The 24,060-nt window shown below is 46.3% G+C and overlaps 1 protein-coding gene across 1 annotated transcript in view; it reads left to right on the plus strand.

Moving 5' to 3' along the window:
* Nucleotides 1-24,060, plus strand: part of cpne2 (copine II) — a 276,356-nt gene that overhangs the window by 183,997 nt on the left and 68,299 nt on the right. The window lies entirely within an intron of this gene.

The raw sequence follows: 24,060 nt of genomic DNA on the forward strand, positions 1-24,060 counted from the left end.
CCTGCCCACCATCACCCCGCTGCTACATCACGCCTGCTGCCATATTTAAAGTCCAGCCACAAGCACACATCTCAGTGCTTCCAGCTCACCACTGCCACACGGAAGACATCGCCCTGAAACTAAAGAAGACTGCATCTCCCAGGTTCAGCGATGTATCTGTCAAGTGCCTTTTTGATGCTATGCAGGCCTGCCGGGATGTCCTCTACCCCAGCTCTGGCCGCAGGATGGTCAGAAACAGCAGTAACCCAGCTTGGGAGGTGGTGGCAGCGGTGGTCAGCCCCAACGCCCTTTAGAAGAGGATAGCCACCCAGTGCCGCAAGAGGATGAATGATCTCCTCCGTTCCACCAGGGTAAATCACTCTTCTCACACTCTCAACTCACACACTCAGAACCCATCACATATCCACAGGGCCCTCACTCACTGCCAGTTCAAGGAACATCACCATTCACTCTCTCACACTCACTGTCATTGTCCTCATCCCGTCCATGGGACCACTCTCCACCTACACAGGCTGGCATACTTATCATCTGGCCTGACAGTTGGCCTGCTTACACTTTCTTCATCTCTAAGCTGGCACACAACAGGGAGATGTTGCAGACCGGTGGCAGAAAGCCCAAAATCAAGGTCCTCAGGGACTTTAAAAACAGAACCATCCAGCTGGCTGGTGAGGATCTGGACGGGCCCTGTGCTGACAGTGAGGTTGGCGATGCTCTACTAAGTGGGGTCCAGCAGTGCAACATCCATCAGACAACCATGCTGTGATTGATGTGTCCTGTTTCACAGGCCACTGCCATGCATTAATTATCTCCCCATTACTTTCTCAGACACATTGCCAAACAGCCGAAAGAGTCCATGGCCCAGGGCCTCCAATCAAGCCCTGAAGAAATCTCTGAAGCAGAATCTGGAGGCACCATCTCTGAAGTTCCATCACAGCGCTCATCCACACCCTCCACCAGTGCAGAGGCACACACCTCAGTGGAACATGGCTTTAGAATAGTCCCGGGATCACAATCTGGTGAGCGCATCGCACTGTCTGATCCACAGCAGGTAGAGGCAGGGAATTCCCAGATTTCTGGCACTCAGAGGACTGCTGGAGGCCAGAACATTGCTGAGTCTGAGTATATGACGAGCCTCTGGACTCGGTCATGTCACAGTTGCTGGAGCTGCAAAGACAGGTTCTTAAACATCAGGAAGGGATGTCCGCTGCACTCCTCAGATTGCAAAGCATGATGGAGGAACCCGTCTGCCTTCACGCTGAGGTGATAGCACTGGCATTGCAATGCACCGAGGTCAACACCGGTAGGACGGCAGCTGCCATGGAGACCTTGGTCCAGGACTTTGCTCCTGCACTGCTGAGCGGGCTGATTGGCCTCCAACAGTGTACACGAGAGGGGTGCCAGGCAGCTCGATCAAACTCCAGCTTCCCCTGCTCCTCAAGAAGTCAGCCTGGGGCCTTCGGGCACCGAAAGGGAGGAGGATCAGCAGGGGCAAACTCCAGGCCCATCCATCCAGGTGACCCTGAGAGTGTCCAGCCCATCCTCCTCCCCCCTCCTTATGACCTCAGCAGCTCCAGTTCCACAGGCCAAGGAGGGTGCCACTCCCACACATCAGGACCCAGAAAGCAGGCCAGGACCCTCCAAGTCTCAGCCCTCCAGACGATGCCTGCCAAAGTCATCACAGATGGGGCATCACATTCAAAAGTTGCCTCCACCTGTGCTGTGGATGTCCGGCGAGCACCAAGGTGTAGCAGCAGGGTTAGAAAAGTTAAGTTAACAGCCTGGGCACGGGTGTTAACCACTTGTACATACTATTCACTTTTGTTAATAAACTCCCAAGAATAGAAAATGCTGGAAAAAAATCAGCAGGCCTAATAGCATCTGTGGAGAGTGAAACAAGAGTTGTGTTTGGAGTCCATATGACTCATCTTCAGAGCTGGCTCTTCCTCAGAGCAATATGGACTCGAAACGTAGCTCTGTTTATCTCTCTCCACAGATGCTGTCAGACCTGCTAAGGTTTTCCAGCACTTTCGGTTTTTGTTTCGGATTTCCAGCATCCACAGTATTTTGCTTTTAAACTCCCAAGAATGTCTCCTTGCCTGTGGCCCCTTGTTCTGATGAGCAGTGTTCTTGTCACTCATATGTGAAACCTTTCTGCACAAGATAAAGGCAAGTGTCTCAGTCCAGGGCCTCTTCCCTGTGCTCTGTGCAGCCTTCAGACCAAAGTGATGGTCCAGCCTCAAACTCCATGGAAGCATTACTGATGCCTGCACCTTAGCAGTGCAGTCATTGCTGCCAGAATGTAGTGGGCAGGCGCAACAGAGTTCTCTCATTTCTTTGTGTGTTCTCAGCACCTTCAAGGAGGGACTGGCCCCCATCTCTTCAGCATCTGTGACCAGTGACCGCTGTGCTCCTGACGGAGTCAGGTGCTGAAGGCAGATAAAGGATCAGATGTTCCTAAAGTTTCATGGCTGCATCTCTGATATGACCCTTATCATGGAGCACAAGTGAGCTGCCCTCGGCCAGACATGAGTCGTACTTTCTTAAGGCTATGTGAAGATTTATGGAGTGTTCTCACTGCATATCATCATAATCCTCCTGCACTCGAGCGACTGTTAGGGCCTCCACTGCTTCTCCATGACAGGAGCATTCTCACAGAGGGTATTCACACTGCCATAAGCCAGACTGGAGTCAAACGTTCACAGATGCAATGTGAGGATCTATGGAGTTACCTCACTGCATGTTGTCATCATCTTTCACAAATCTAGCAGTTATGAGGGCCTCCCAAGCGCACCTCCCTCATCTAGCCAGCGTGACGGCCTCATCTCCATCATCGTCACCTCCTAGAACCTCCTCACCCTCATCCCAATCGGTGTCCTCCTCATTGAAGGAGATGTGCAGCTCCTCCATCTCCTCTTCAGCCAGCTCGTCTCCCCATTGGAGTGTCAGGTTGCAAAGGGCAGATGACAACGATGTGTGACTCCCTCTGTAGACTATATTGCAGGGCTCCACCAGACTGGTCCAGGCATCGGAACCTCGTTTTCAGCATCCCGATGGTCTGCTTCACCAAGTTGTGAGTTGCAGCAAGAGCCTCATTACAGTGTTACTCTGCTGCAGTCTGAGGCCGCCTCATAAGCATCATCAGCCATGGCCTCTGCGGGTAGCCCTTTGTACCGGAGGAGCCAACCCTGCAGCCTCTGTGGACCCTGGAAGACTCCAGGGACCTGTGACCGACTGAGGATGTAGGCATCGTGTACACTCCCTAGAAACTGTACATGCACCTGCAGGATGCGTTTGGGGTGGTCGCACACCAGCTGCACATTCAGTAAATGGAATCTCTTGTGGTTGACGTAGTTGACCATGTGTTGTGATGGAGATCTGAGCACCACATGAGTGCAGTCAATGGCTCACTGCAGCTGTGGGAAACCCGAGACCTGGGTGAATCCAATCGCTGTTGCATCTTGGCTGTCCTGGTCCCGGGCAAAATGCACAAAGTCATGTGCCCTCGCAAAGATAGCATCCATGACCTCATGGATGCATTTATAGGTGGAGGATTGTTAAATCCCACAGACATCACCTGTGGAGCCCTGAAAGGAGCCACTGGCATAGAAATTGAGCACCGGGATCACTTTCACAGCCACTGGCAGTGGATGCCCTCCATGTCCCCGTAGTGCCAAATCCTGCAGTAGCTGGCAGATGTGTTCGATCAGTTCCCTAGACATGCAGAATCTTCAGCAACACTGGTTCTCGGTCATCTGCAGGAATGAAAGGCTGGGTGTCACTAGGCACTGGCCTACAACAGCTTGCTGCAGCTCTTGGGCGGCGTGTGTGGGAGCCCCAGCCACCCTTCTTCCTGAGGTTGCAAATCCTGTCTCTGCACAGCCAGGAGGCTCAGTCATTCGCGCTCTCCATCGTCTTCGAGCTCTATAGGCCAGCAGGCATACAGCTAGTTCACCAGGCTCCGTGATCCTGATGTACTCCTCCTGCAGGATGAAATATAGACACGTGGTTAGCATGGGTGTACTAAGAACCTGTCCTGGTTAAGTGTGATGGCCCCTTAACACTTCCTGGAGAGTGCTGGCCACTACTTGGATGGCCAGAGATTAGTGTGCAGCTTGGCTGCCCTGTTAGCTTGAACCATGGGGGAAACTGGTCCAAACGGGGATGCTGACATTTCAAGGGGCTGTGAGCACCTCCAGCAGTGACTGCTCCATGGCCAGCTTTAGCGAGGAGATTGTACAACGTGTGCAGTCGTCCAACTATTCTGCAGTCCACTAAAATGCTCATGAGTTTGCAGTCTGTGCCAGGATGGGGTGGGGGAAAACTTGGGGAACTTGGTGGCACTTTGATGTCCCTGCGTTGCCTGAGTGGACAGAGAAGCTAGAAGCCCGGCCCCAATCGTATCAACGTGGCTGCGCCTGAATTGTCTCAGCTGCAGAGGAATGGTCACTTTCTATGGGTCTTCCGAATGCCTGGTCACTTCCCTCGCCCATCCTGCCACCCCCACCCTGAAAGCTTGTGCACTATAATCAATGGCAAGGCTACGCTTGCACCCCCCCCCCCGCCCAATCCAGCCACCAGATACCTGAACGGCAAGGCTGCCCTTAACTCTGAACCCCCGATGCCCCTCAAGCTTGAAGTCCCAACAGGCGACCCTGGTGAGCACTGCACAACATTACTAACATTACTGTGTACTCACCTCCAGGTTCCCCTTCAAGTGTAGGCCGCCAAGTGCACACCTTTTATGTGCTGTTGTGAAACACATCAGCCTGCTTTCCCACCGACATGGACGGACGATCCACCAGGGGAGACGATTCCGGTGGGCTAGCCTAACAATGAAGTGCTGATGTATTACAATGAGATTCCTGACATCCGATGATGGGAAACGCAGCCCGCCAGGCGATCGCAAACTGGTTTCCTGCTATCATAAAACCAATCAAACCATATTGTCCATTCAGGCCGCTGATCACGCCAACGCCAGCGGGTACAGAGAACTCTGCCCAGCAAGCTTGTGTAAGTGGGAATAAATTGCAATTCAAAGGCGTACTTGAAAAAAATTGCCGGGCTACAGGAAAGAACAGGGACACTGGGACTAGTTGGATGGTTCTACCAAAGAGCTGGCACAGCTACGATGGCCTGAGCAGCCTCCTTTTGCACGATATCATTTTATGTTTCATTGGGGGTGCGTTGTGCAATAAATAGGTAATAGTTATGAAATATTGAGGCAAGTTTTAAATACCTTTAAGACCCTGCATATTGTCTGTTCCAGGGCATGATGGCATGGGGAATAGGAGAAGGTGTGGGTTTTCAGCAGGAGAGCAGTGTACACAGGAAGCTCCCATTTAAACTAGGCAGACACTGAGAAATGAAAGTTTGATTTCCATTTGCAATTCTACAATACCTTTTGTTGGTGTTTATTGGTGATTTTGTATCTTTTATGCTGGATTTGTACCACGATATGTTACATATTGGAACTCCCACCATACTTCTGTGCCCACTTCAGAATATGGCTCTACTTATGTGTTAGAATAACTGAGGGACTTTAGGTTCCCTCCTCACATCCACCATGTAATAGAGAAAGTGGAAAGAACCTACATTTATACAGTGCCTTAGAACAGGTCAGCAAGTCCCACAAACAGCAAATGAATGATCAGAAAATGGGCTGAATCTTGCGTGCTCTGCTATTTACTTACCCTACACTGAAGCTCTACATTTCTCGCCCGAACTTCCGCACTGGACCTGCTGAGAAATTTACAGCACGTTGGTTTCTGGAGTCCTTCCCTTGGAGTGTAGGAGCATCAGGGGAAGCCAACCTAAGCCACGTCAGGAGGGTAGTCATGTGGTTGGGTTGGGTTGGGGATGGGGGGGAAGGTTGTTGGGGGTTCCATTTTGGGGTCGAGGGGGTCAGTATTATAATTACCCAGGAGTTAGACCTTGTTTTAATCTTTCTAACTTTTCCCAGATAACTATCCTGCTAAATAAGTTGGAACCATCCGAAGTCTCCAAATTTAAATCAGAGTGTCAGAGATTCCAGACGTAGGGTCATTGCCTAATAGAAGTCCAAACTTCCCAGATAATTCCTGCAGAGTCCTTGCATGGGAATTTCCTAGGGGTCCCTAAGCGTATCTTGGGGGGGACCTCCAGATATGACGATCCGGAGACCTGAAGATCTGGGCCCATCTGTTTTTAATGATGCAAAAACAAAAAATGCTGGAAAAACTCAGCAGGTCTGACAGCATCTGTGGAGAGAAAGACAGAGTTAACGTTTCGAGTCTGTATGACTCTTCTTCAAGAAGTGGGAATGAATTGCCTCTTCAATAAGAGATGTATGGACTCAATGCGTTAGCTCTGTCTTTCTCTCCACAGATGCTGTCAGACCTGCTGAGGTTTTCCAGCAATTTTTGTTTTTGTTTCAGATTTCCAGCATCCACAGTATTTTGCCTTTATCTTACTGTTTTTAATAATGTTGGCTGAGAGATAAAGGTTGCCCAGGGCACCCTATTCTTCATTTGACAGTGCTAAGGGACCTTTTGCATTGACCTGAACAGGCAGAAGGGGTGTCAATTTAAGATCCCATCCAATAATGAAGTTTGCACTCAGTGTTACAGTGAAATGAACTCCAAGAATATATAACAAAAACAGAATTACCTGGAAAAACTCAGCAGGTCTGGCGGCATCGGCGGAGAAGAAAAGAGTTGACGTTTCGAGTCCTCATGACCCTTCGACAGAACTTGAGTTCGAGTCCAAGAAAGAGTTGAAATATAAGCTGGTTTAAGGTGTGTGTGTTGGGGGCGGAGAGATAGAGAGACAGAGAGGTGGAGGGGGGTGTGTGGTTGTAGGGACAAACAAGCAGTGATAGAAGCAGATCATCAAAAGATGTCAACGACAATAGTACAATAGAACACATAGGTGTTAAAGTTAAAGTTGGTGATATTATCTAAACGAATGTGCTAATTAAGAATGGATGGTAGGGCACTCAAGGTATAGCTCTAGTGGGGTTTTTTTTATATAATGGAAATAGGTGGCAAAAGGAAAATCTTTATAAATTATTGGAAAAAAAAAAGGAAGGGGGAAACAGAAAGGGGGTGGGGATGGGGGAGGGAGCTCACGACCTAAAGTTGTTGAATTCAATATTCAGTCCAGAAGGCTGTAAAGTCCCTAGTCGGAAGATGAGGTGTTGTTCCTCCAGTTTGCGTTGGGCTTCACTGGAACAATGCAGCAAGCCAAGGACAGACATGTGGGCAAGAGAGCAGGGTGGAGTGTTAAAATGGCAAGCGACAGGGAGGTTTGGGTCATTCTTGCGGACAGACCGCAGGTGTTCTGCAAAGCGGTCGCCCAGTTTACGTTTGGTCTCTCCAATGTAGAGGAGACCACATTGGGAGCAACGAATGCAGTAGACTAAGTTGGGGGAAATGCAAGTGAAATGCTGCTTCACTTGAAAGGAGTGTTTGGGTCCTTGGACGGTGAGGAGAGAGGAAGTGAAGGGGCAGGTGTTGCATCTTTTGCGTGGGCATGGGGTTGTGCCATAGGAGGGGGTTGAGGAGTAGGGGGTGATGGAGGAGTGGACCAGGGTGTCCCGGAGGGAGCGATTCCTACGGAATGCCGATAGGGGGGTGAAGGGAAGATGTGTTTGGTGGTGGCATCATGCTGGAGTTGGCGGAAATGGCGGAGGATGATCCCTTGAATGCGGAGGCTAGTGGGGTGATAAGTGAGGACAAGGGGGACCCTATCATGTTTCTGGGAGGGAGGAGAAGGCGTGAGGGCGGATGCGCGGGAGATGGGCCGGACACGGTTGAGGGCCCTGTCAACGACCGTGGGTGGAAAACCTCGGTTAAGGAAGAAGGAGGACATGTCAGAGGAACTGTTTTTGAATGTAGCATCATCGGAACAGATGCGACGGAGGCGAAGGAACTGAGAGAATGGGATGGAGTCCTTCCAGGAAGCGGGGTGTGAGGAGCTGTAGTCGAGATAGCTGTGGGAGTCGGTGGGTTTGTAATGGATATTGGTGGACAGTCTATCACCAGAGATTGAGACAGAGAGGTCAAGGAAGGGAAGGGAAGTGTCAGAGATGGACCACGTGAAAATGATGGAGGGGTGGAGATTGGAAGCAAAATTAATAAATTTTTCCAAGTCCTGACGAGAGCATGAAGCGGCACCGAAGTAATCATCGACGTACCGGAGAAAGAGTTGTGGAAGGGGGCCGGAGTAGGACTGCAACAAGGAATGTTCCACATACCCCATAAAGAGACAGGCATAGCTGGGGCCCCAAAACAGAGGCCCGAACAATCCCCATCCACCACTACTCTCCTCCGTCTGGCTGAACTTGTTCTCACGCTGAACAATTTCTCCTTCAACTCCTCTCACTTCCTCCAAATAAAAAGTGTGGCCATGGGTACCCACATGGGCCCCAGCTATGCCTGTCTCTTTATGGGGTATGTGGAACATTCCTTGTTCCAGTCCTACTCCGGCCCCCTTCCACAACACTTTCTCCGGTACATCGATGATTACTTCGGTGCCGCTTCATGCTCTCGTCAGGACTTGGAAAAATTTATTAATTTTGCTTCCAATCTCCACCCCTCCATCATTTTCACGTGGTCCATCTCTGACACTTCCCTTCCCTTCCTTGACCTCTCTGTCTCAATCTCTGGTGATAGACTGTCCACCAATATCCATTACAAACCCACCGACTCCCACAGCTATCTCGACTACAGCTCCTCACACCCCGCTTCCTGGAAGGACTCCATCCCATTCTCTCAGTTCCTTCGCCTCCGTCGCATCTGTTCCGATGATGCTACATTCAAAAACAGTTCCTCTGACATGTCCTCCTTCTTCCTTAACCGAGGTTTTCCACCCACGGTCGTTGACAGGGCCCTCAACCGTGTCCGGCCCATCTCCTGCGCATCCGCCCTCACGCCTTCTCCTCCCTCCCAGAAACATGATAGGGTCCCCCTTGTCCTCACTTATCACCCCACCAGCCTCCGCATTCAAAGGATCATCCTCCGCCATTTCCGCCAACTCCAGCATGCTGCCACCACCAAACACATCTTCCCTTCACCCCCCTTATCGGCATTCCGTAGGGATCGCTCCCTCCGGGACACCCTGGTCCACTCCTCCATCACCCCCTACTCCTCAACCCCCTCCTATGGCACAACCCCATGCCCACGCAAAAGATGCAACACCTGCCCCTTCACTTCCTCTCTCCTCACCGTCCAAGGACCCAAACACTCCTTTCAAGTGAAGCAGCATTTCACTTGCATTTCCCCCAACTTAGTCTACTGCATTCGTTGCTCCCAATGTGGTCTCCTCTACATTGGAGAGACCAAACGTAAACTGGGCGACCGCTTTGCAGAACACCTGCGGTCTGTCCGCAAGAATGACCCAAACCTCCCTGTCGCTTGCCATTTTAACACTCCACCCTGGTCTCTTGCCCACATGTCTGTCCTTGGCTTGCTGCATTGTTCCAGCGAAGCCCAACGCAAACTGGAGGAACAACACCTCATCTTCCGACTAGGGACTTTACAGCCTTCTGGACTGAATATTGAATTCAACAACTTTAGGTCATGAGCTCCCTCCCCCATCCCCACCCCCTTTCTGTTTCCCCCTTCCTTTTTTTTTTCCAATAATTTATAAAGATTTTCCTTTTGCCACCTATTTCCATTATATAAAAAAAACCCCACTAGAGCTATACCTTGAGTGCCCTACCATCCATTCTTAATTAGCACATTTGTTTAGATAATATCACCAACTTTAACTTTAACACCTATGTGTTCTATTGTACTATTGTCGTTGACATCTTTTGATGATCTGCTTCTATCACTGCTTGTTTGTCCCTACAACCACACCCCCACTCCACCTCTCTCTCTCTCTGTCTCTCCGCCCCCCCCCCCCCACACACACCTTAAACCAGCTTATGTTTCAACTCTTTCTTGGACTCGAACTCAAGTTCTGTCGAAGGGTCATGAGGAATCGAAACGTCAAGTCTTTTCTTCTCCGCCGATGCTGCCAGACCTGCTGAGTTTTTCCAGGTAATTCTGTTTTTGTTTTTGCTCACAATGATGTGATGTCAATAACCTGAACCCAGAGACACAGCTGTGTTTGGGAGACCTACGGTTAGTGAGGTTCAAATTCCGGGAATGTTTGAACTGTATTCATACCTGGGTCATTAGATCTGTTAAACCTTTTAATTAAATTGATCGTAATATTGTTGAAATTCTGTTTACTGCTAAGTTGCCTACGGTTACTTGACACCAATAAACAAATCTAATAGGGCATTGTCTGTATGCGTGATGTAAACAGGATAATTTTGAGATTAAAACTAATATCAATTTTGCAACTGCAGCAAATGTCTGAGGAGAAAAGGTGAATCAATTAAACAGGAGAAGGATGTGTTCCTCTTATTAATTGGTCCTTGATAATGGCAATGTTTTTCTGTGACTGATCTATAGTTGGAACCTTTAGACTTAGTTGTCTTTTTTCCCCCTCCTGCCTAATATAAAATAGAGAAAGAAACTGAATGATTCAAGGAACCTTATCCTGGTTCCTTTTTGTTATAAAGGAGTTCAGCAAGTTGTTGTTTGTTGACTTCTGCCCATTACTCCTGAGTTCTTCACATCCTTAATTGGAATTAAGCAGAGTCAGTGCAGTGAATACATTTGCCATACAATCCTGCAGGTAGCCCTCACTGTGCATGAAGCTATTTCGAAGAAGAACAGGTGATTTCTCCCGGTGTCCTGGCGAGTATTCGGCATCACACAGATGATCTGGCCATTTATCTCATTGCTGTTTATGGGGTCTTGTGTGTGTAAATTAGTATTTGACTGCCCTGGAGCATCCTGGTAGTTGCAGCTAACAACAACAACAGAAATGTGTACTAATCCCAGCAATCAATATCTCTCAATTAGTCTACAATTAGCCCAGAAATGACACAAGGAAAACCGAGATGGTGGGAGAGCATTGGGAACTGTTGTAAGATACCACCTCTCGGACCATGTTGTATGTTGGTTGCAACTGGCTAAGGAACGATTCAGAGGCATAGATATGTCTGAACAATAACTGGTTTATTGGATGAATAGAACTATATACAGATATAAAAGACTAGGTGTTACTCAATCTAAGCCATGAGCTTTCTCCTTCTCGGCTCTCAGTCATGTGTTTCTCTTATATCATCATAGGGGTGGTACTCTTTCTCCAGTCCCACACATTAACCCTTTCAACCCTGAAGACCCTAATACTACAGGAACCAGAGGATCCAAGTCACCTTCTTCCTCCCAAGCATGTGACACTTTTATCTCATGTCTCAAGTTGCCCATATATTGTGTCTCAAAAATCTTATTTTCTGAAAGAAGTCTGTCTGATTTTCATTGAGAACACAAACTACTTCCACCATTTCTTGAGGGAGTCTGTTCCCTAGATTAATATAGGAACAAGAGTGTTCACAAGTCTGTACTGTTATTAAATTAGATTATCACTGCTCTGTATTTTAAATCCATATATACACCTTGGTTCCGTATCCCTTAGCAGTCTTATCTAATCAATTGACCCAGCGTCCATAGCTTTCTAGAAGAGAGAATTCCAGATATTCACTGGAGATCTAAGGCTGGCCAGGTTTCTTGATGAATGGAGTACTGCTCTTTATTCTTTTAGATATTCAGAGTTATTTTGCTGAGGTGAATTTTGAAATGTGAATGAGGCTAATGCTAACTCAGCCTGTGATTCCTCATTCTTTATTCTGCTCTTGCTTTGCACTGATCATAATGATCTCTCCTAGTCTGATTTGCAATTATTTTAAGAGCCACGTTGCTATGGCAAGTTCTGAAATGTACATTTTCTGAATGAAAAGGTTAAGTATAAAGTGACATGGGCTATAATTTTTCAAATAAATTCTATCATTATTAATCTGTTCTTCTTTTCCTAAATCGGCATTTCTGCAGAGAGTGATCTGCAAAGCACACAATACATCTATTATGTATTATTAATTGTGAATGTTTGTGTCAAATTCAAAACATTCTTGTTAATTAGCTACAGATGCACTTCAGTGGCTGATAAACTGGACTCCAGTTGTATTGTACCAAGTATATAAAACAGTGTGAACTATTCCCTCTTGGACGATATGTAGTGTGAATGAAAGGTCCTTTTTAATTAGTGGCTTGATAGTGAGATATTGTGGATCTGTCTGTTGCCATGACACAGCAATATCCCTGGATTGAAAATGGAAAAGCCAGCACTTAATCTGCAAATATCATTGGATGCAAAGTGACTGTGATAATCTTTTTAAATGTTAACCACTCCATGCACAACGGCAACTTGCATTATGCAGCCCATCACACACATTAATAAAATGCAGAATAGACATTTTAATTGGAAAATTAATTTCAAAGTGTGAGATATTACATTTCAGCAAGTAAACTAAGGAAGCTTCACTTGGTGATTTCTCGGAAAATAAGAATCTAACTGGGGAAAGGGGAGAAAAAAGTACAAATACACAAATCACTAAAAGCAGAGGGACCACAGAACAGATTGTAAGAATTGGAAATTTGATGCAGAAGAGGAAGGAGGTGCAGAAGGAGTAGGAGGTGCTGCTTTTTGCCTCCAATACTGGGATGCACGCCCGATGTCATCTCGTATTATTTTACGCGAAGGTGTGTCGGGCCCGCCCCTGCATGCTGACGACAATATTCTGGCCAGTGCCTCCGTCTGGACATGCTTGGGCTCAGTCATTGAGCTGGCGTGTGAGGTGGAGATGCTCCAACACAACAGGGCAGGGAAGCAGTATCTGGACAATTTGTTCCAGATTTCAGTCACACCTTACAGAGAAAAACAGGTTCGGAACAGGGCTGATATGTCCAATAGCGTACAAAGAAAGGGGAGCCCAGGCGAGATAAAGAATGAGGAACCACAGAAACTGATCCTATCCAACACGTATGTATAGTTATTAACTGTGTGGATAAAGACAAACATTTTCATAGAACAGTAGGAATGGAGACGTGGCACCTTGGAGCAGGAGGCTGTCCAAGTGGGGAGAAGGAGGAGGAAGAAGAGGGGAAGCATAATGTGGTAGTTGTAGAGGATTCAATAATTGTTATTAATTAATATCCAAGTTATGATCAGTTTGCAAGCACGATAATATTTTCCGTAAGGTGAGGAGAAGGACTTCATAGTTTCTTCTCTAAGCAAAGAGAGAAGCAGGAGGACTGGACATGTGGCTTTGCCAGAGTAGTGGTATTCCCATTGATGCAGGGGACCATTGGTTGCATGTACATGGCTCTGCGAATGCCACATCTCAATGGCCAGTTTGTGTATAGCAAGGTCCCACAAACTGCAGTGACCAGATAATCTGCTTTACTGAAGATGGTTGAGGGGTAAATGTTGTCCAATTCATCATGGAGAACTTCCCTACTCTTCAAATGATGCCATGGCATTTTTTATGCCCACATGAGAAGGTAAATGAGACTTAAATTAACATCTCATTTGAAAGAAGGCATCTCTGACAGTGCATCTGGTTCTGTTTTAATTGGGTCAGCATCACAGACTAATATCTGTACTTTGCCAACATTTATATAGATAGTGCTAGCTAAACCAGGCATGACCTGCTGAATTCATAGCCCTAATAATGAAAATTTATAAATTGAAATAATCTGAAGATGTGTCTTGAAGATTTCAGTGATGGAGCTGTAACTATTTCCTTTGTCAGCTTGTTCCTTCATGGGATTGTCCTTGGGAAGAAAGATTATTGATACACAGCACTTCCTCAGTATTGCATTTAAGTATCTGGCTGGATTATTTGTTCAATTCTCTTTGGTGAGACTTAAGGACCTGGATTTTCAACTTCGAAGCGGGTAGCAGGAGTCACATGCCAGCCTTGGGACAAAGTGCTCACAAAGGTGAAATCTTCATTGCTGGCGGCGGGGTACAGATTCAGGCTGAGGGTCGGGCCAGCCAACCTAGGACAGAGAATGAAAGCAGCCACAGGGGCTGAGGTGGGCTGTTTAAAAGGCCTGCCTAAGGTGCTGAGGGACTTTGTCCCAGTTATAATAAAAAACGTAAGGCCCCTTAGACCTCACCCCTCACATCCGCTCACTCCCCACCCACTCCCCATGGCTCCTCATGCCAAGCTATGCCCCACCGCCCACCCCCATGGCCCCTCATGCCCCTATTGTCACTATAGGGTTCATTGACCCACTATACATTGTATAGAACCAATGGGAATGGATGACAGCTTGGCATGGGGGCATGAGGGGTCATGGGGGTGGGTGGAGGGACATATAGCCTGGCGTAGGGTGCATGAGAAGGACCTTTTGACTTACTTTTCAAAAGGTTCCCTCATGCAGACTATACGACACCTCTGAGGGGCCACAGCTCTTTAAAAACCTGGCCTGACTCCATGAAAATTGTGGAGGAATAGGAGATACTCATCTTTGCAATGGAGCTGGCCAGGTTGGGACTACAGGGTGCAGGCTTACGACCTAAACCACCCCGTAGCCTTAAAAGGCCCTGGTGAAAATCGGAAAGCCTAGGAATGGGGTCAGAATTCCCTGAATTGGAAACTGTCTGCCATTTCTAAAGGGCACCTGAGTCATCCCAACTCGGCGAAAATCCAGGCAAAAATTCACAAGCTTCTGACACAGAGGTGAAATTTATACCACTGAGCCAAGGCTAATACCATCTTGGAACAACTGGCTTGCCATGGGCCATAGGTGAGGAGGTGGGCTATAAATGCCCCTTGACACCATGTTGTGAATGGCACTGCAGTAAAGTGATGGCAATTGTGGTTTTTGTGAATGGCATACCCATTGGAACAACTTAGAACAAGAAAAATTATATATGATTGTATAATAGCAAAGTAATTACATTACCATCTAACAGCAAGCTGTTAACATAGTGATGTACTTAGGTGGGGGAGAATGTGAATTCGAGAAGAGACTACTGAACAAAATGCCAATGGTGCAAGCATTTGTAATTTTTCAGTGCTATTAATTTAACCAAAAATTATCTTTACCTTAGTGATTTTTCTCTCTTTAATGATTTTCATGCATTAAGATTAGCACAATAGACCAATTAGGGTATGCACAACACCAGGAGGAAAAAGCTAGCCCATGAAAATGTCCCCAATCATAGCAGTGAAGATGTTACATGATGACGTGTGACAAATTGAAAGGAAGAAGGAATGAAAAACAGAGAGGAGTTCTCAAACTGTTGTACAGACCAGCTTTAATGTTAAGTTTCCAGCATCAAATTAGACTTCAATTAAGGTCAGTTTGCCTCAGTCAGTCACACTTTTGTTTCCTCATCAAGGGAGAAGAGCTGGCATTTAGTGGCATGGGTGAGCAGAGATGGATGAAAATAGCTGCAATTCTGTTATGCTTCAAGTGTAAAGATGAGATTTATTGAAAAGGGAAAGAGGGGAAGATGCTTAAAAACCCTGCAAGACTTAACCTCCAGACTCCTGACACATCCTTTGCCTATGATGTCTATGATTTGCTCATGGATGAAGCGTGGCCCTCCTCCTGAGGCTGCCTGTTCCCTGTTGCCATGTGCGAGCTTGACCTGCAAGAAAAAAAGAAGTGTGTCAGTGTTAGAGAGTGAAATGTCGAGGCCACCCAAGTCAGGATTAGTGTTGCTGGTGTGTGGAAAATGGTAGAAATGTGAGGAGGTGAAAGAAATAATAGCGAGGAGAGCAACTGGTGCAGAGTATTGCAATAGGAGCTGAAGGAGGCCCAGTGGTGTGCTACAGTACCTGGGGAAGGATGATGGTAATTGAGGAACAGATGAGCATTGAATACAGAAGCAAGGGGGCAGCACAAAGCTAATCAGAGTGTAATGAGAAATATGATTTAGGAGGCTTACCATAGCTACACTTGTCAGCTCATTGAATTTTTTCCTCTATTGCAGTCATGTCCTGCAGAACTACTCCTCACACTGATTCTCTCTGCCACATCTATCCCCTCAAGCCAGGCAGTTTGGTTAGAAATCGTCCTACCTTCTGGTGGATAAAAGATGTCCCTGTTCCTGCCACTTCTACCAAAACCTTCAAATTAGTGCCTGGAAACCAGCAGGTGGGGTGGGGTGAAGCAGGGGTTAGTGGGAGGTGATACAAGATTTTTATTTCATGGCAGTTATGATGCAGGATAGAATGGTAACAAAATAAACTGATAAGAGGTGCTTTAATTCATTACCAAATTGTAGGTTTTGTTTAATACTTTGACAGGGCATGGACAGGAGCAGCCCTTGCAGCTTCTCCACTGTCCACAAATAGGTGCCTGCAGTCAGAGTGTAACTCCCCTTTAGGAGGTACAGGCTGCCTTCAATTCTCATTGGGAACAAGCAAAAGCCCCTCCACACCATCCCAAAATCAGGCAAGCAAATTATTTTAATTAACGGTTTGCACAAGTTTGGTGCCTTATTTGCAGTCACATGATCGGGCACATGACCTGAGCATGACATTTATTCTGTACATGAAAACGCCCATGGAGCTATTTCTACCTCATGACGCAGTAAATCTCACAGGCAATTTTAAACTTTCAGTGCCTGGAATGTCGTTACTTATGAAGCAGTGAGTGTTGGAGGGCTATTTGAGGGAGGATTGTTAAGCAATCCTCATCCACTGACTACCCACGCATTAAGCGGGGTAGTCATTAAGCAGCAACTTGGTACAAGAACCTTGGCTGATTTTTATTTTTCACCTCTCAAGGTTGAACATAGTTAAGCAAAGTTATTAGTGTTCCTTGAAATAAAAATGACAGGAGATACATATTAAGTAATAATTTAATTTAGCAGTCAAAGGATATTAAGGAAAATCATACTTTGTGTAACAAGATTTTTTTTCCATGGCAGTTACGATGCCGGATAGAATGGTAACAAAACAAACTGATAAGAGGTGCTTTAATTCATAACCAAATTGTAGGTTTTGTTTAATACTTACAATGAAACTTAAACTCCCAGCTCTCACATCTTTGGTCCTCCATTCACAATGATATTGTTGCAGCCATCAATGTACTCAGCTGCTCCCTCATCACCACCTGTTATGTCATGGTCCTCAATGAAACCTTTACTCTCTTTCACCTTGCTCATTCACTCTGATAAATCCGTCCTCCACTTTACTTCCTCAAGTCCAAGGGGCATAGACCTGTGTGTATCTGCTGTGAGAGCAGGAGCTAACATAACTCAGCAAGGACAGGGATGATTAATAAAAGGAAATCAGTAGCAGGGGATAGGATACAGTGTTATGTATGATATGGCAGGTGATATTTACCAGGCTGACCAAATCCACAAGGGAAATTTTGCCACGGTATCACAACTGTTTTGTAATTTGTATTTATTACGAGAAGATTTGTACACTGAATTCAGAAGTAATGAGTCCACTAACACCTTTAGAGATTTTTAAGAATTAAATTAAAACATATTAACAAAAGAAAAAAATAAAACATATACACAAGATTACAAATACATGGTTACTTAATATTATAAGAATTCCCAAAATTCCTAGTTAACCAGACTCTCAAATATACACCGCCTTTAAGGCAAAATTCCAAAATAGATTTTAAAATTATATAGGCAAAACCAGCAAGATTATCACAAGCACCCACTCTCGACAGTGGAATTCAGGGGCTTTTAACAAAACTTTGGGGAGGATCTTCTATCCTTCCACACTGGTGGGATCGCCCAGTCCCGCCGATGCGAATGGGGATTTGAATAGCTCGCTGGCTGGAAAATTCCACCCTTGATTACTGGAACAGCAGAATTCTGCAAAGTGCCTAGAGGCTTTTTCCCAAGTCTGTTTCACAATGTGTATCTTTTAGATTTTACCTGGCCACACGCGCACATAGGCCTGAATTTTGCCCTCATTGGGCGTACGTGATTGGCAGGCCCGGGAGCGGTCAGGAAACGGACCCCCAACCACGATCAGCCCCCAACCGTGATTTCACACAGCGTGAAATGCACGCTGAGAAGCTCACTACTGCTGGGGTGGGCGGGAAGAGGGCGGGCGACCACATTATCCGGGTGCGGGTGAGCGTTTCGAGAGAGCTCCCTGAAGTCAGACAGCTGCCTCAGGTAGCTGCAGACTTGTAAATAATAAAATAAAGCACAAAAAAGCTGCAAAAAATGTCCATGCAGCACAATCAAGCATCTGAAAACACGTCTCATAAAAATGCATAAAAATATTTCTTTTAATTTTATATCCTAACGGAAATTACATCCCACCCTTGGATGAGGTTTCATCAGAGATATAAAGGCTGATTGGCCCATCTGCCAACCGTAACGTTGGACGGGTCACGAAAAATCGCTGACAATTGCACCGTTAATAGCCTTCCATCCTTCTTTAAGTATATCACCTTCTTTGATTTGTAATTCTCATTGTTCTCTATGTCTTTGGAATTTACTTTTCCCATAATATGTGTCCTTGTGGTCAGCACTTTTGGGAAAAATCAACATAATAACCTTGCCCTATTTATTTTGCCAGATGTAAAAACCCTTATCATGTCTCTTTGAAAATCCAACTTTTTCCTTTATCTAAAAATGCAAATTTCATTCACACCCTATCTGCTGACTTTACCCTTGCTCACTCCTTAGCATTTCAAATGCCCTTTTACAAATGATTCTTTTGATAAGTTAAACCTTCCAGTCTAATCATCTCTAATTTAATTAAATCAGACACACGCACAAACATAAGCCTACTTTGCAATACCTGACAATAATATTATGAAAAATATGATAGTTTCGTGACAACAGGAAGCAGAATTTTGGATGCGTTGAAGTTTACAACAGAACAACTGGTTTAACTAGATCTGGCAGCACTAAATCACGTACTAATGGGCCTTACTCTTCAATGTCAAAACCATCCACTACTTCAGGATTATCCTGGAGAAAAATAGATAACTGTGGCTTATTTTCTTCATTAGCAAAAATCTCTCTAAATCTGCTCTCCTCAGGCACTCCATCTTCACATTCAAGTGTGAGAAGCTCATGAACTGCTGCTTCCACCTTTTTCCCTTGTCTACAAAGCAAAGCCTCCCCTCCACCCCCACCACCCTAACCCTGAATTAACATCTTTCTCTACTTTCTCTCATTTCCCTTTGTGCCCTCTCTGAATTCATGTCCCTAACACCACTTGCTGCTCTCTTGTACCCTTGGACATATTGGCACCTCCCCTCTGTTGTCTAGCTCATTAGGAATGCCTTTATTTAGTTCCGCTCCTATCTGCTCAATTGCAGCCAGAAATTCTCCAGTAATGGCTTCTCATCCTATCTCACAGGAGTCCTACCTTAGGAATTTCCCATGGATCTATCCTTGGCAATCCCCATCCTCTTTCTGAACTACATGCTGTCCTTGGTGACATCATTCTTAAACACAGGGTCAGCTTTCCCATGTCCACTGACAGCACACAGCTTTGGTGATGCCAGACTGCTTGCTCAACATCTAGTCTTGGATGAGCCACAATTTCCTCCATCTGTCAGTATGAAAACCAAAATCATCATCTTTAGCCCTGCCAGAGATTTGGAATTCTAGTCACCAATTTTATCCCCTTTCCTTTCTATTCACTCAAGCTCAGCAGGACTGTGCTTAAGTATTGGACAGCAAGCTGAGATTCTGTGCCTCGTATCTCCAACTCAAAAACTGTCTCCTCCTGCCTCTGCAACATTTCCCACTTAGCCCCACATGCCATCTCCAGATTTGACTATTCCAAAGCTCTCCTGGCCAGCCTCCCATCCCCAAGCTTCCGTATTTCAACACATCGAAAATTCTGCTTCTTGTATCCTACCCCCACTACAGATTTCCTTTCACTGACCACCCCTGTCCTTCATGAATTACTGTAGATAAAAACAAAAAAACTGCGGATGCTGGAAATCCAAAACAAAAACAAAAACAGAATTACCTGGAAAAACTCAGCAGGTCTGGCAGCATCAGCGGAGAAGAAAAGAGTTGACGTTTCGAGTCCTCATGACCCTTCTACAGAACTTGAGTTCGAGTCCGCTGTACCCTTTTTCAAAGCTGTGCGTGCCCCCAGTTTCATTTTATCCTTCGGCTCATCCGACGCCTCAACAAGAAAATTTTTCTCTTTCTCTCAAGTGCTAAGGAACGCAAGCTCCAACAACTCATCAACACCAACACCCATCTAGGACCCTCCACCCCTGCCTGTCCCTCCGTCCCCACCCCATCTTCCAATCCCAACCCCAGCCGTGTATTCACTATACCCCCTGACCTTCCCCTCTCCGATGCTGAACGTTCAGTGCTCAGCAAAGGACTTAGTTTCACACCCTTACGCCCTCACCGCAATGAATTTCGGGCTCGGCATGATGCTGAACTCTTCTTCCGCCGTCTTCGTCTCCGGGCTCACTTCTTTGGGCAGGAGTCCTCTCCCAGTTCAACGGATCCTTTTACCCATCTCCAATCTTCTTCCTCCACCTGGACCCCTCCCTCTGGATTCTTACCTTCTCTTGATCTTTTCATTGAGAACTGTTGGCGTGACATTAGTCGTCTCAATTTCTCTGCTCCTCTCACCCATTCTAACCTGTCTCTCTCTGAACTTACTGCACTCCATTCTCTCAGGTCCAACCCTGACATTGTCATCAAACCCGCTGACAAGGGTGGTGCTGTTGTTGTCTGGCGCACTGACCTCTACCTTGCGGAGGCTGAGCGTCAACTTGCAGACACTTCCTCCTACCTCTCCCTGGACCATGACCCCACCACTGAACATCAAGCCATTGTTTCCAGGACTGTCACTGACCTCATCTCCTCTGGGGATCTCCCTCCCACAGCTTCCAACCTGATAGTCGCCCAACCTCGGACGGCCTGCTTCTATCTCCTACCCAAAGTCCACAAACAGAACAGCCCTGGTAGACCGATCGTGTCAGCTTGCTCCTGCCCCACGGAACTCATTTCTCGTTATCTTGACTCCCTTCTCTCTCCCCTTGTCCAGTCCCTTCCCACCTACATCCGTGATTCCTCTGACACCTTACGTCACATCAAGAATTTCCAGTTCCCTGGCCCCAACCGCTTCCTCTTCACCATGGACGTCCAATCCCTCTACACCTCCGTCCCCCACCAGGATGGTCTAAGGGCCCTTAGCTTCTTCCTCGAACAGAGGCCCGAACAATCCCCATCCACCACTACTCTCCTCCGTCTGGCTGAACTTGTTCTCACGCTGAACAATTTCTCCTTCAACTCCTCTCACTTCCTCCAAATAAAAGGTGTGGCTATGGGTACCCACATGGGCCCCAGCTATGCCTGTCTCTTTATGGGGTATGTGGAACATTCTTTGTTCCAGTCCTACTCCGGCCCCCTTCCACAACTCTTTCTCCGGTACATCGATGATTACTTCGGTGCTGCTTCATGCTCTCGTCGGGACTTAGAAAAATTTATTAATTTTCCTTCCAATCTCCACCCCTCCATCATTTTCACGTGGTCCATCTCTGACACTTCCCTTCCCTTCCTTGACCTTTCTGTCTCAATCTCTGGTGATAGACTGTCCACCAATATCCATTACAAACCCACCGACTCCCACAGCTATCTCGACTACAGCTCCTCACACCCCGCTTCCTGGAAGGACTCCATCCCATTCTCTCAGTTCCTTCGCCTCCGTCGCATCTGTTCCGATGATGCTACCTTCAAAAACAGTTCCTCTGATGTCCTCCTTCTTCCTTAACCGAGGTTTCCACCCACGGTCGTTGACAGGGCCCTCAACCGTGTCCGGCCCATCTCCCGCGCATCCGCCCTCACGCCTTCTCCTCCCACCCAGAAACATGATAGGGTCCCCCTTGTCCTCACTTATCACCCCACCAGCCTCCACATTCAAAGGATCATCCTCCGCCATTTCCGCCAACTCCAGCATGATGCCACCACCAAACACATCTTCCCTTCACCCCCCCCTATTGGCACTCCGTAGGGATCACTCCCTCCGGGACACCGTGGTCCACTCCTCCATCACCCCCTACTCCTCAACCCCCTCCTATGGCACCACCCCATGCCCACGCAAAAGATGCAATACCTGCCCCTTCACTTCCTCTTTCCTCACCGTCCAAGGACCCAAACACTCCTTTCAAGTGAAGCAGCATTTCACTTGCATTTCCCCCAACTTAGTCTACTGCATTCGTTGCTCCCAATGTGGTCTCCTCTACATTGGAGAGACCAAACGTAAACTGGGCGACCACTTTGCAGAACACGTGCGGTCTGTCCGCAAGAATGACCCAAACCTCCCTGTCGCTTGCCATTTTAACACTCCACCCTGCTCTCTTGCCCACGTGTCTGTCCTTGGCTTGCTGCATTGTTCCAGTGAAGCCCAACGCAAACTGGAGGAACAACACCTCGTCTTCCGACTAGGCACTTTACAGCCTTCCGGACTGAATATTGAATTCAACAACTTTAGGTCGTGAGCTCCCTCCCCCATCCCCACCCCCTTTCTGTTTCCCCCTTCCTTTTCTCTTTTTTTTCCAATAAATTATAAAGATTTTCCTTTTCCCACCTATTTCCATTATAAAAAGAGAAAAAGAAAAAAAGAAAATATTTATTTATTTTATTTTTTTTTACATCTTTTATGCTCTCCCCACCCCCACTAGAGCTATACCTTGAGTGCCCTACCATCCATTCTTAGTTAGCACATTCGTTTAGATAATATCACCAACTTTAACTTTAACACCTATGTGTTCTTTTGTATTATTGTTGTTGACATCTTTTGATGATCTGCTTCTATCACTGCTTGTTTGTCCCTACAACCACACCCCCACACCACCTCTCTCTCTCTCTCTCTCCGCCCCCCACACACACACCTTAAACCAGCTTATATTTCAACTCTTTCTTGGACTCGAACTCAAGTTCTGTCGAAGGGTCATGAGGACTCGAAACGTCAACTCTTTTCTTCTCCGCCGATGCTGCCAGACCTGCTGAGTTTTTCCAGGTAATTCTGTTTTTGTTTTTTGCCCTTCATCAGAACACAAGTCCTGATGCAAATTGTACTTTGATCCCTGCTTTTTCTTCTTATCTTTTCCTGACTGCACAATGCCCACTTGTTCTGAACAAAATTCTGTTTCAGGAGCTACCCAGTTACAAGACATGCTAATTGTCTGAATTCAATTGTATTGAAATCAGTCACGTGCCAATCTTCCATTAAATTTGACTGTAGACAAGGAACTGTGCAATGTAACATTATAAAGCAGAGCAAACTACAGCTTTCCTATATCTGATAGGTTTTGCACAAATGTAATATATTCCTACCAGAACAGCAACTGGGGAATTTAAATTCACTTAATCAAATAAATCTGTAATAAAAATCTAGCCCCAGTAATGGTGACAATGCAACTGCTAGATTGTTATAAAAATCCATCTGGTTCACTGTGCTTCAGGGAAGGAAATCTGCCATCCTTACCCAATCTGGCTTACACGTGACTCCAGACCCTCTGAAATGGCTTAGCAAATAATTGCATTGTCATCATTACCTTCTGAATGCCAATTAGCAATGGACAATAAATTTTGGCTTTGCCAGAAACACTCACATCCCTCCTCAGCTACCTAGCTGTTAGAGAGTATTGGCATCCATGGGCTTTGCCCATGGTTATGCTGGCAAAGCACTACAGTGGTTTGCTATTGCCTTCCACAGTATAGCTGACCAGGAAACTTCTGATCTTACCACCTGCCATCAGGCATATTGGAAAGATTTACAGCCATCAAGTCCAGAAGTGGGACTTGAACCTAGAGCTTCTAGGCCCAGAGGTAGAGACACTACCACTGCACCACAAGAGCTCCTACCCACATCCCATGAATGAATAAAAATAAACTGATGTTTGCTGTGATTTTATAGGTTAGTAAATCCAAGTTGCATGCTACAAGGTACAAGCTTGTCACTTGAAGCACTGGCAAGTTGAAAGGAGACTGAGGTGCCAGCCAATTCACCCTTTCCACCAGTGTCAATGTGGAAGTAATGATTTCTTGCCCTGAGGCACAGCCTTTGTTTTATATGTTAGAACTCTTATTGATCCAGTGAATCTATAAAATCAATTCCACACTCCAAAAATCAATTGCAAAAGTAATCTTAAATTTGGAGGCACTGGGATGCATCATAAACTGGTACTGAAA

This window comes from Carcharodon carcharias, chromosome 7 (genome assembly GCF_017639515.1).
Source record: "Carcharodon carcharias isolate sCarCar2 chromosome 7, sCarCar2.pri, whole genome shotgun sequence".
Lineage (NCBI taxonomy): Eukaryota > Metazoa > Chordata > Chondrichthyes > Lamniformes > Lamnidae > Carcharodon > Carcharodon carcharias.